Raw genomic sequence first — 13,583 nt, 5'->3', positions numbered from 1 at the left:
GCAGACCTTTCTCACTCATCCATCATGTCGATGGAAAATTAATTAATAACTCACTTGTTAATATTGATTTATAAATATTTCCAACTAGCGAATACAGAATGTATCTTCCGCTACTTATACATATAGTTTTTCGTACGTGTTTCGCGTGAGTTCTGTTCGTGTTTTACGCATGCTTGCGGGTGTTTTGGGTGTGTTTTTTGTGGGTGTTCTGCGCGTGTTTTGCGTGTATTTTGTGTGCGTTTTTCGTGTGTTTGTACATGCCTTTCGCGAGTTTTCTGCGTGTTTTGTGTGTGTTTCGTGCGTGTTTTGGGGGTCTTTTGGGCGTGTTGATCTCCACTTATCCATTTCTCCAATTCTTCATTTCTTTATCTTTATCCTTGTCGTTATTTTTTCTTTTTTTTTAAACACACAGCACGCAATACACGCGCAAAACACGGACTAAACTTGCGCAACTTGCGAAACTGACACATTTTTTTTACTTAAACGATTGTTTAAACAAATAAATTTGTATTATTTAAACAAATGTTTAAACTAATACATTTTTATTACTTAAACGATTATTTAAACCAATAAATTTTTATTACTTAAACGATTGTTTAAACAAATAAAATTGTATTATTTAAATAAAGATTAAACCAATACAATTTTATTACTTAAACGATTGTTTAAACAAATACATTTTTATTATTTAAACAATTTTATCATGTATTGAATGAATTCATTATTCTAGTTTCTGGTTCGTTTTAATAGACATTTTGTTTTCGGTTTAAATTAATTTTGATTTTATATTCAACGTGAATGGTTTATTTTTTATGAATTCAGATTTATTCTTCGACTGTCAATTAATTGAAATTAAATGAATTTGTTCTTTGTGTTACAGAGTTCTTCGAGGCTGCCTACCTCGATGCCTGAGGCTTCCTACCTCGATGACCAAAGACGACATCGATAGCTAAGATCGAGAGCCAACTTGTCGTGCTTTCTTCAAGGGGGAGAGAATGTAAGTAACAAGACATATCTTCCCAATTAAACTATCTTATTGAATATTTTCTTTTAAAATTATTAATGAAAAATTATACAGCCTCCACAAGCTGAATAAATTTTCCATATGATAGAGATACAAGCTAACAATTCGAGGTAACGATTCGTTTCCACTGCTTTGCTATTTTTATTTCGAAAATAATTTAAATAGACTCTTTTTAAATCCCGATGGAATTGTACGAATCGATTTTAATATAGTTTTGTTTTTTTTATTCCAGGACTCTAACACAGCTTCTCGTCCCCCCAACCCCAACAAGCAGTGAGTAAACAAACAACTTTCGTTTTTATTGCTCTATTTCTTTAGTAGTTGATTTTGACGAATCAGTGATCGTGAGAACACCAGGCGTTCCTGCAGGTAGTAATCTGTTTCCTAGCTAGGTAGGGTCTTTTTATACGTCGCGTTTTTTTTTGTGAATGAAGCAATTTCGATAATCGAATCTCCAATATGCGATATGATTAAGAATCTTTCGTAATTTGGTACACAATTACTAGAGTCACTTTTTATCGTTCAGATAATCGTTCGTATTTTATAATTAGTTTGAATTGCTCGGAAGCGTTAGGTACCACGTACAAAATGACGATTCACGACGGATAGATTCTTGAGACAAAGCAAATACGCACATCCATTTAACCTTATTACCTTCACGAGTACTTTACATTTAGTAGAGTACTGTTTCCATTGTTTCGAAACTTTGTTTTGTCGAAAATGTCGTCCGAGAGTTTTCAAATATTTCCTTAAAGATTCAAAATGAATATATCGAATAAATTAAAATCTTGCTCGGTCTCTCTCTCTCTTTCTCTCTCTCTCTCTCTCTCTCTCTCTCTCTCTCTCTTTCTCTCTCTCTCTCTCTCTCTCTCTCTCACTCTCTCTCACTCTCTCTCCTCGTGGTGAGACCTGGGCAATCGGTATTATTCTCTATTTGTAAGAACTTCTAGTATCTTAAAAATAGAGAATAATATCGAGCTAATAACTGCTCATTTACAATTTGCGATAACATTGTAAAAAAGAATGTGTAAAATAGAACATTGTAAAATGAATCAAAAATTAAAAAAGTTTCCTATTTGAATTGACATTGTAAGCGATACGTAGTCTTTGAACTTGTGCCGGCCTTAGTCCTACCCTTAGTCCTACCCTTAGTCCCTCTTTGTCGTCTCTACGTTCTTCTCTATGTTCGGCAAGCTTCAAATAACGATTCTTAAAAATTTGTCAAAATTGTTAATTTTGCAGGTCTGCAAGACAGAGTACAAGTATGCAAGTCTGCAAGTATTGAAGTACCAAGCCGATGAAAATGAGCTTTCAGGTTTTTACAATAGAAACATGAGAGTATATATCTACTAAAAATAATTTTAGTTGAAAAAAAATATTTTGTTAGTTAGTTTGGTAGTTCAATACATAATTATGATTTAACGAATAAAGATTGATACTTTTGTAGCGGCCATCGGCACGAACGATTATCACAATTACCACAGCTGTTTTTGAGAAAGCCGTTACTCGTCTTAGCAGTTTTTGTTATGGCACGTATTGGCCATTAGATTTTTTACCATCGGCTTCAACAACTCGTGCGGTACCATAAACCTTGAGTTTCCGAAGGGACCGCGTCAAGGACGCAAGAAGTCCCCGAAGAAGTACCTGATTGGCTAAAAAGGCTAATTCAGCCCCGGCCAATCAGGACGATTTGGGGAATAGTTAAAAAGCTCCGTAAGCTTGAAGGCGAGCGTTAGAGACCGTTAGAGAGTCTGAGTCAAGCCCGAGATTTCGAATCGCGTCGTGTCATAGTCTAGGCCATTAAAGCACATCGCTGTAACTCAGGACTTTAATAAAAACCATCCTACCGAGATCGAACGCGTTGGGAGATTTAGTTCAAAGTTCCCCATACCTCTACACTTTATTTTGCAGACTTGTAAAATTAACAATTTTGGAAGTTTTGAAAAATCCTTCCTACCGAGAATGATCAAACCTCGGGACTGTGAGTGTCAATGATCAGTACAGGTTATTTGAAATTGGCCGAACATAGGGAAGGCGCGTAACAAGTTCCTTCACAGCGGAGGAACTTGGAAAAATTTTCGTCCAAGAGCCGACGGAGTAATACACCTGGCCATTATTTGCTAATAACTCGGTAACTACGCTTGGTTGCGAATTTGGAATTACGATATTTATTGTTAGAAACTTTCTATATTACATTGGTATTACGTCGGAAATTGTTTTCAACATTTTAGGGTGTTTTGTGGGTATCTTGCGCATGTTCCGCTCATATTTCCCGCCTGTTTCCCGCATGTTTGCCCCATGTTTCCCGCATGTTTCCCGCCTGTTTCCCGCATGTTTGCCCCATGTTTCCCGCCTGTTTCCAGCATGTTTCCCCCATGTTTCCCGCATGTTTCCCGCATGTTTCGCGCATGTATCGCGCACGTTTCTCACATGTTTTGCGCATGATTTGCGCATGATTCCTGCATGTTTCGCGCATGTTTTTCGCGCGTTTTGCGCACGTTTGTCGCATGTTTTGCCCATGTTTTTCGTATGTTTTGTACGTGTTTATCGCATGTTGTGCGCATGTTTCGCGAATGTTTCGCGCATGTTTTCCGCATGTTCATCGCATGTTTTTCGCATCTTTTTTATCCATGTATTACGCATGTTTTGTGAGTGTTTTGCGTATGTTTTGCGCATTTTTGTGCATTTCTCCCAGGTTTTTCGCTTTTTCGCAAAACAAAAAGAAACTAACAAGAAAAGAGAGTCATGGTTTCAAACATGGACACGGGCATGGTGCAAAACATAGCTATTGTTCTGAACATGGTCGCGAACATGGCCATTCTTCTGAACTAGACTATGAACATGGTCGTGGACATAGCCATGGTCACCGACGAGATATTTAGAAAGACTGCCAGCCTTACGGGAGAATGTGTCGCTCGAAAAATACGGTGTTCTCTACTGCCCTCTAGGATAGATTTTGGCTGGAGTAAGAAACAGAAGGCCAACGACGGTATTTCGTCGGTGCAAAAGACCACTAAGGAAATTCTCGTCGGTGAGAAGGTGATTCATCACGGACCCATATCGATTATCAAATGTTACATTCTCCCACCAGAGTTGGGCAAAATATTTATCTAAATAAAAATTTCGAATAACGAATAAAAGATAAAAAATTTCCTTATTCGAAGGTTCGAATAAAAAAAGTATCTTTATTCGACGAGTATCGAATAAATAATTTTATTCGACGTGAATTTATCCGACAAAAAAGATAATTTTTTTTATTCGAAGTGGGTTTATTCGAACTTCGAATAATTTTTTCATCTTTTATCTGTATCTTTTATTCGAAGGCTTCCAATAAATCTTCGAATAACTTTTGCCGAGCGCCGAGCATCAAAGACTCAGCGAAGACAGACGACATACAATGTAAGCGGATGGAGAATCGCGCACGAATGAAAGTTTAAACTTTTAGATTTTTCAATATATCCTCATCAAATTGTGACGAGCGAATGGAGGGGATTTTCCTGATGAAAATGAGGTGAAATTCGAGTGTAATCGAACAAGTTTCACTGATACCTAATTTTACGATAAAAATTACAGTCTCATTAAAGACAGTCCAAATGATGTCGTGTTTGGACTCATTTCGATCGGAACAAGCTCTACAACTCGTTCGTCTTAACAATATTGTTCTGATTAAAAACATACAAGCATAAATTGCCAATAATGCAGGATTCTCCGTCTGCTTACATTGTAGGCTGTTGGTCGGTCGCTGGTCTTTGAAGTTCGGAGCTCGCAGAGTCGCGAGATATCGGTGTGAAACAACTACCAATCCAATTGCAAAACTTCATTGTTTTTCATGATTTTTTTATGGGACTTGCGCCAACTAATTCGTGGCATTCTTCTGATTAAAATGACACTAAACACGGTACAAATTGGACTGTATTTAGCATTTTTATCCGAAGATTTATTCGAAGGCTTCGAATAAATCTTCGGCTAACTTTTGCCAGTTCGACGAATAAACGGCGACGACGGGCGACGAGGACCGACGAGCGATATTTATTAATTGTATTGTTAAATTTCATTTTTTGTGAGTAATTGTTAATACATATAGATTAGTAACCACATCTAGACTTTTGCCCGAAATTTGGCTATTTGACAAATTTGAAAGTCCCATAAAAAAGTAATTACTAATAAAAAAGTTTATTTTTTTATTTAAAGGCCTGAGCTCACGCCGGTTATTGATATTTATATTTGAGAATTTCTGGCGATTTTTTGGTTGAAAATGAAAGACACGTAAAAATTACACAAATGCAGGTTTTTTTATAGAAATTGAAACAGTAACATCGATCCTATTTTTACAGTATCAACATATCATTAGAACTTTTTTTAATCGAAAAAGTAACTATTATGAAATAAATTTTTACAACAGAGTCAATAAATTCATGTGTAAAGCTAAATTAAACTAAAAATGAAATGGTTCAAAATTTCAAAGGTCTAAAAAGAACTACGATTCATAAGTGTCTACAGTTTCATTCGATCCCCGCTTTGGTCATTGGGCGATACATGTGTACAACTACATACATTGTAACGCGCGCTCCAGTCTTTGACTGCTCTTATCCTCGTTACAGCATTCGAATACGCTCCAAAAATTATTCGAAGTCGAATAAACCGCCGAATAAAGACACAGATGAAAATGAACACTTTATTCAACGCTAAAGATGAATCGCTCAACCCAATGAAAAATTATCTTTATTCGTCGAATAAATTCATTACGTGTGGAATAGAGACAACATAATTATTTTTATTTGACGCGTAATAAATAATTTGCCCATCTTTGCTCCTACAATTATATTATATTATATATTATATTAATTCATCCACGTGATTCTCTCTCAAACTCTATATTATTCGGAATAGTACGTTAAATAAACGTTACTCTGGTTTTCAACATATTTCTGTTCCCACAGATCGATTCTTGGAACAATTATCTATAAAAAAAGTGTAAGGATATAATGCTTGTTCATGAAATATTTTTAAATTATAAATTAAGATATCTCATATGGAAGTAGAAATTGATTTTCCTAAAAGTATGCTTTAATAATTTCTTACGTAAAATATTTCTACGAATTTTTGGTCCTTGATATTAGTTTTACTTTCAATATTTTAAATTTTAAAAAGCAACAGTAAAAAAAATCTGTTTAATTCGAATACGTTCGTCGGAGAATGTAACATTTGACAATCGATATGGTTCCGTAATGATTCACCTTCTCACCGACGAGATACCGTCGTTGGCTTTCTGTTTCTTACTCCAACCAAAATCTATGCTAGAGGGCAGTCGAAATCCTCGTATTTTTCGAGCGACACATTCTCCCGTAAGGCTGGCAGTCTTTCTAAATATCTCGTCGGTGCCATGGTTCTGAACTTGGCTGCGAATATGGTCGTGAACATGGCCATGGTTCTGACCATGCTAAAAGTTGTCCAGGATCTGTTCCATGTTAAAAAGGCGATGTCACAAAAGTGGGAACGCCGAAATTACCAAATTAACTGTTGCTATAAACTGTTTTTATAACATTTGAAGTTAGTGTTCTTTGGGTATTGAGTGAAAGTCCGCTCAATGTAACAACAATAGTTTATTAACAGAAAACAAAAACCCAACAGCGTAACAAAACAAAAGAACGATGTAACAACGAGACAAAATATGTCAGCGATACGAAACGGTTCTATTCTGCGGATAGACGACAACAAACAACGCTGTCATCCGTTAGAGTTCGCGCTTATATCTATCCCCGTGTCCCCCAGAAATTTCCTTCAAACAAGGAAACTTCTGGAGTGGGGATGTCGCTATCCTGGACGTGCCCCTTGGAGAAAGTTCATGTCCTTGGACCGACCACGCGTGTCCTGGTGAAAGTCGAGGGTTGGCGGCCACACCGCGGCGTTCCACAGGGATCGGTCCTCGGACCGCTCCTGTGGAACTTGGCGTACGACGCGGTGCTGCGGGTTGTCCTCCCCCCGGATACGGGTGTCATCTGCTATGCAGATGACACCCTGGTTTATGCCGAGGGGGAGGATTAGAGGAGGACCAGGCACCTCGGGGAGGCCGCCCTGGACTGCGTGGTCGGGCGAATCCGGAGAATGGGGTTGACCGTGGCCGCCACAAAAACCGAGACGATTTGGTTGTATTCGCCTCGGGTGTGGCGGCTACCCCGCGGTCAAGATCTCCGGATTCGCGTCGCTGAAACCTCCGTCGCGATCGGGCCCAGGATGAGGTACCTGGGCCTGATCATAGACGGCCGCTGGCGATTTGATGGACACTTCGAGCTCCTCGCCCCCCGACTAGAGAGGACGGCAGCCGCATTGGCGCGGCTGCTGCCGAATGTCGGGGGGCCGGATTTGAAAGTACGCCGCCTCTATGTGGAGGTGGTGTGGTCTATAGCCCTGTATGGGGCCCCCGTATGGCACCGCTCGCTTGAGGCCAGCACGCCCAGCCGCAAGCTCTTTGAAAGAGTGCGGCGGCGGCTGGCCTTGCGGGTCATACGGGGGTACCGCACCATCTCCACCGAGGCGGCGGGACTCCTCGCCGTGATTCCACCCTTCACTGTGGTGGCGGCGGAGCGGGCGAAGCTATACCACATCGCCCGCTCCTTCCGCCGCCCGCCGGGGGTGGAACTCACGCGCGAGGAGGAGTTGGAGCTCGAGGGCCACAATCGCCAGGCCCGGACGGAAAGTTTATCGGAGTGGAGGGCGCTGCTAACGCCCTCCACACGTCCGATTGTCCGGGCCCTCCTACCCATATTTTATATATGGTGCAGGAGGCGGGGAAGGTTGACCTTCCGCCTCACGCAGGTGCTCTCCGGCCATGGCTGTTTTGGAGAGTACCTGCACAGAATGGGGCGGGAGCCGACGGCGCAGTGCCACCACTGCGGCGAAGATGTTGACACGGCGCGGCACACTCTGGAGGAGTGCCCAGCTTGGGCTGAGCCGCGCCGTGTCCTTAGAGCCGCGGTGGAAGGGTGGGACCTCTCGCTGTCGACCGTGGTCGACCACATGGTCGACAGCGTGAGGTCGTGGAAGGCGGTGGCCTGCTTCTGCGATGATGTTATCAAGCAGAAGGAGGCCGCCGAGCGGGCCCGGGAACGGGACCCGGGCTCCGCGAGGAGGGTGTGGGCGCGGGGACGACCCCCGCGCCGTCGTGTGCCCCCCAGGAGGAGGGCGGAGAGGGTAGGGAGGGCGCGGGGGTCTCCCCCGCGCCAACGTGTGCCCCCGGTGGTGGGGGGCGGAGTGGGTCTGGCGCGGGGAGTTTCCCCACGCCCTGTTATGCCCCCACAACTGGGGGCGGTGAACTTGGGGGCCCGGGGTGTGAGCTGACCCGGACCCCCGGGGGGAGCATAGCTCCCCCCGTGATAGGCCGACACCCCCGGGTTATTTTCCCGATGTAGGGGGGTGTCGGTCCGTCCCTCCCCGATTGGGGAGGGGGATACGTGGGGGGTTGTGGGGAAAGGAAGGGTCGGGGCGTGCCGGATCACGCCTCCGACGGCCTTTCCTTCCGGTGGCGGCGTCTTCTTGCCTCGGCCGGGGCTGGTTCCTTCGGGATACCGGCTCCGAGCGGGGCACGAAGACTCCGGGAGCTGTGGGTGGACCGAGCTGGGGCTCGGGAAGCCCAATCCGAAGGCTCCAGGGATGGGGACACCGGGCGGGTCCCTCCGCCCGGGGTCTTATAGCGTAGGCAGTGGGGGAGGTTAACCCCTCCCCCGGGGCATGATGATAGCTGGGGGGTGTCCTGTTGAGTACTCGCGTGATCCAGGCACCTCCCGTGTAGCTTAGGTGGGCGTGAGGTTTTAGTGGGTAGTCTCCGGGGGCTCGCCCCCCGGGGAGAATCCCACATAACCCCGGCTTCCCCCAGGGAGTCGGGGTATGTATAAAACATTTCCTCACGATAAAAAAAAAAAAAAAAAAAAAGGGTTGGCGGCCAAATATGCATGCCACGGAAAAACCCCGAACCTGGTCGCAAAATGTGCACACCAGGTAGGAATCGACATCCGGCGACTAAATGTGTGCTCGGGAAGAGCTTGGGCCTGGCGACCAAATGTGTCTAAGGTCCCAGCCCGCAGACAATACTCCTACCTGGGTCCGATTAACTTTTTTCCAAGGGGTCCGCTACAAACACTTAGCATAATATACAACATAATCTTATATGTAAATAGGAACATTTTTTTCAGTCTGATATTGCGATCCAAAGCTCTTTCTCAATAAAAAAGATCAGGAGCCTTATGAAACGAACCTAGAAAGTAGGTGGCACGGCACAAGCTATTGCTGTTCTTGTCGTACAATCAACCCTTCTTGTCTTACTTATTGCTGATATTAGAATAACGAGTGTACATTCGAAAAATCAATTATAACTATTTCATTAAACATAAACTCCATTCGAAACTGATATGACAGGATGAATAAAGGCCCATACTACTTTCCTCAATTATTATAATGCATAAATCAATCATGGAATTCGTGGAAACATTAAATGTTTCTAGGCTTGTCTCATTACTGGAAGCTAGTAAGTAGATGCTAGACCAACAATTGTTAATAATTAACAAACTAGAACTAAAATCTTGTTAAAACCACGTTAGGAAGATTGCCGGAGGATCACTCTAGATTCCTCAAATATAAAAGTACATAAATTATATCGGTAGGCTTATAATTAATGCAGACAGTATTGAATTGTTTCAGATAAATACAGTGCGGCGGTTCCAAAATCTGTTAATAACTATTTAATTAGATACAAAATTTGATCAAAAACTATATCTATAAGTAGCGGAAGGTACACTCTGTATTCGCCAGTTGGAAATATGCGAGTTATTAATTGATTTTCCATCGACATGATGGATGAGTGAGAAAGGTCTGTGTTTGACCTTCTACCTCTTCGAAAATTGCATAAGTCTGTTCTTGTCGGATACTTCCTTGCTTGGCATGTGCGCCTAATACCTACCAGGAGATTCGAAGCTCTGCGAAAAGGAGGTGGCACGAGCGATGCATCTACGGTCTTTGTCGAACACTATCGTTGGCCTTGTCTTACACATAGGGAAGATAAGGAAAATTAGTTCACGAAGCCGGCACCAGAGATGGCGCCACTGTCGATGAAGTATTTTCTGTATACATAATTGATTTGAGCCGCTTCTCGCATTACGACTTTCGGAAAGACGCGGCACAAATCAATTGTGACCGCATTATTATATTATCTCGAGCAACGGTTATTAATTGCTATTGCTAATAAACTCTGTCAAACTCAAACACTGTCGGTGGCGCGCTGCCGTAATAACATTTGGGACTACATATTGTATACAATGTATACGTACATATGTACGTATGTGGAATAGAATAGAATAGAATAGAATAGAATAGAATAGAATAGAATAGAATAGAATAGAATAGAATAGAATAGAATAGAATAGAATAGAATAGAATAAAATAGAATAGAATACCAAGATGTTATATTGACCATTTTATTTATTCGTCTCTCATTGGATACAGAGTAATTTCAGTATAGAATTTTAATTACAATATCCGACATTATTTTATAAAAGTAAATACAATTATATCGTTAACAATAATAATGCGCGTAAATCGGTTAACACACGCTCCGAACATTGGCTAAAGCGTTCACGATTCACCGTAGTAGGAATAAATTTTACAGATATACGCTCACTTATGGTTAATTCGTGTTTAATTACAAACGAAGCCGATCGCGAACGGTTCTTCATCCCGGGGCTTATTTACAAGTAGAACTCGAACCGAATGATTCGTCTTCCGTGAAACGATTCGTGGTCGCGAGCTCGACGCTCGCAGAGAGGAGATCGTCTCCCTTCTTCTTTTTCCCGGCTACTCAATCTGGATTCTGGATTCTGGATACTCTATTCTAGATCCTAGATCGCAGATCCTCGAACAGTGTTTCATAGATGTTACAGAGATCGGAGTCGGCTTAAGGTTATTGCTTGAAACGATATCAACTTAAAGACTTTCGGTATGATTTGCAAGAGATACAAGAAGAGCGAAATGACTTTGATGAAAAGTCGTGACGATGAACGCCCAAAGGTTTTCGATAGAAACGAATATTCGGGATCTACGCGCGTTCGATGCTGATTATAACGTGTCGATTGGCAGGAAGTCGTCGGTATCGTTGTCTCGATTCTCGAGTCTCAAGCCTCTAGACGAAGTTCTGGGAACGAATCAGCTTTAACGAGTCACGAGCTTTATAACCCGATCCGCTGTTACGCAATGCGAGAACAGGGAGAACCAACGAGGAAAGTTAGCGACCGCGAGAGCTCGACCAATCGGGGCACGTACAATGTCTGCCTCTATCCACCGTATCGGCGAGCATCGTGTTCGGTTTTCTTGACGGAGAACGATCTATGGTAGCTTTTAAACGGATCCGAAGCGAATCAAACTTGGGATTTGCGTTACCGACTTCGTCCAGTTTCAAACTATAATCGTAGAACTCTAGAAAGACCGGGTCATCGACTCCCATGCCAATCTTAAGACGCGATCGACGATCGAAGAATCTAGAGACGCTTCTCGCATTTTCGATTGCTCGATACCGATAACAGTGAAACCGCGATAGTTGGCTCGATCGCGAGTTGCTCTCCGTAATCGTTAATCGTTGCTGGTCTACAAGTGCGATCGAGGTAATTACAGTGAGTTGTAATTAACGAATGCAGAAGGTAACTTTTCGATCGAGTCGACGTTCAATGAACGAGACTTGGTGGTTTCCGTTGGTCCGTTGGTTTGTCCGGGTAAATAGATAGTTGCGAAAAGCACAATTCTTCCTTCAGTCCCAGTTCCATTTAGTTCTGTTTTATACCAAATGCTTCTACGGCCCGTGGAAACTCGCGCGCGTGATCTGTCGTTAAGGCACTTTGAGAATCTGCGTTGCAAATACACACGGGTGGGGGTGGGGGGATCGTGGATTTCGACCCGTTCGACCCGTCCCCCGAGTTCGGTAAACAAAGAAAACGCGTGACATGCTGAGATCACGCAATTCGGAGCTCTCGATTCAAGGCGAACCGTGAATGGTCGTGATCGACGGAAGACCGGTCAACCGACTATTCCCCGTGTTTCTGCCATTCCAGCGAACCGGTTGCAACGTTGCAAAGAAAGACCGAATTTCAACGAAAAGAACGGTAGCAGTCTATCGTCGATCGATTGTAGACTAGAAGTTTACGCGATTTTATCTCGATTGGTCTGTCGAAGGGTTAGAAATCGAATTAGTTCGAGCAGAACACCGAGAGAACACACAGGCCGAATTTTCCCGGTGCAGCAGAGTGGCTATGTTATTGGAAACCCGATCGAGTTTGCTATCTGGTCGAGCTTACTAGTTAATCGGATAAGACGATATAATCGGGTATGCCGTGGTACACGACGAGACCGGTCGAATCGGTGATCACGATCGATAGAAGGCTTCCGTCGCCAAAAGAACAATTGCATCAAGCGCGGCGAGCGCGCGCGCGAGCTTCGCTCGACCCTCTTGCTCTCCAGTCTGAGCCAATCTGACTTTCGTTAGTCCGAGAGATCGAGGGGGCGAGGGGCCGAGAGACCAAGAGGTTTCAGAACTTGTCGCCGAACCGGTTACCGAAAAGAACAATCGCTTCTCTCGCTTATTACTAGACTGCGGACTCGATGCATTTATCGCAAAACTGAATAGGTGACATACAAAACTGCGAACGAATTCAAGAAATTTAAGAACGTTATTACATTATTCTCGACTTATTCAAATAATCGAAAGAAGGAATACGATTTCACTTAATTTCTATTCCCCGTAATTGACTTGGAATGTTTTCATTTTACATGAAGATCCGCAGTCTACTTATCGCAAACGATAAGCCGATGCCATACGAATTCTCAATTGTCCAAAGGACGCCAATTTTTCGCGTAATTTCGCATCTCGATCTTCGTCCACTTTTCTATTACCCTCTCTCACTCTATCGCTCTCTATCTATCTATCTATCTGTCTCTCGCTCTCTGCAATCGTCACCTGAATTAGCGAACCCCGCACCTCCATTCATGTCTGTGCAATTATAATTATAGCTACTTTGAAGAGATAAAAAACTCGCTTTTTAATATGTTTTATCGAAATAGATAGCCCTCGCTGGGCGTGTATCGGTGTGTGTATCGGTGCGTGTATGTGCGCGCCCGCGAGTGAGTGCACGCGAAATGTGTGTGTGTATGCGTGTGTGCGCGCGCGTGCGTGTGAGTGTGAGTGTGTGAGTGGGTGTGTATGTGTGTGTATGTGTGTGTTCTCGTTTACATTCGTTCACGTATTTAATGTACAAGCGATTTATATAAACAGGAACGATAACGCTAGAGGTATTATTATTGTTGATTTTTCACACTTTTTTTGTTATTTTTCGATATCGTCATAATTATTATTATCGTCAGTACTATTAATATTATTGTTGTTGTTATTATTATTATTATTATTGTTATTATTATTACTATTATTATCATTATTATTCTTGTCATTTTAGAATATTAGCGAGGATACAAGGTCACTGACTGACAATGAGATGATGACAGGCCGAACAAAAAAACAAAACGAAGA

Source organism: Halictus rubicundus, chromosome 1 (genome assembly GCF_050948215.1).
Source record: "Halictus rubicundus isolate RS-2024b chromosome 1, iyHalRubi1_principal, whole genome shotgun sequence".
Lineage (NCBI taxonomy): Eukaryota > Metazoa > Arthropoda > Insecta > Hymenoptera > Halictidae > Halictus > Halictus rubicundus.
The sequence above is the reverse complement of the archived record's forward strand: the minus strand, read 5'-3'. Positions refer to the sequence as shown.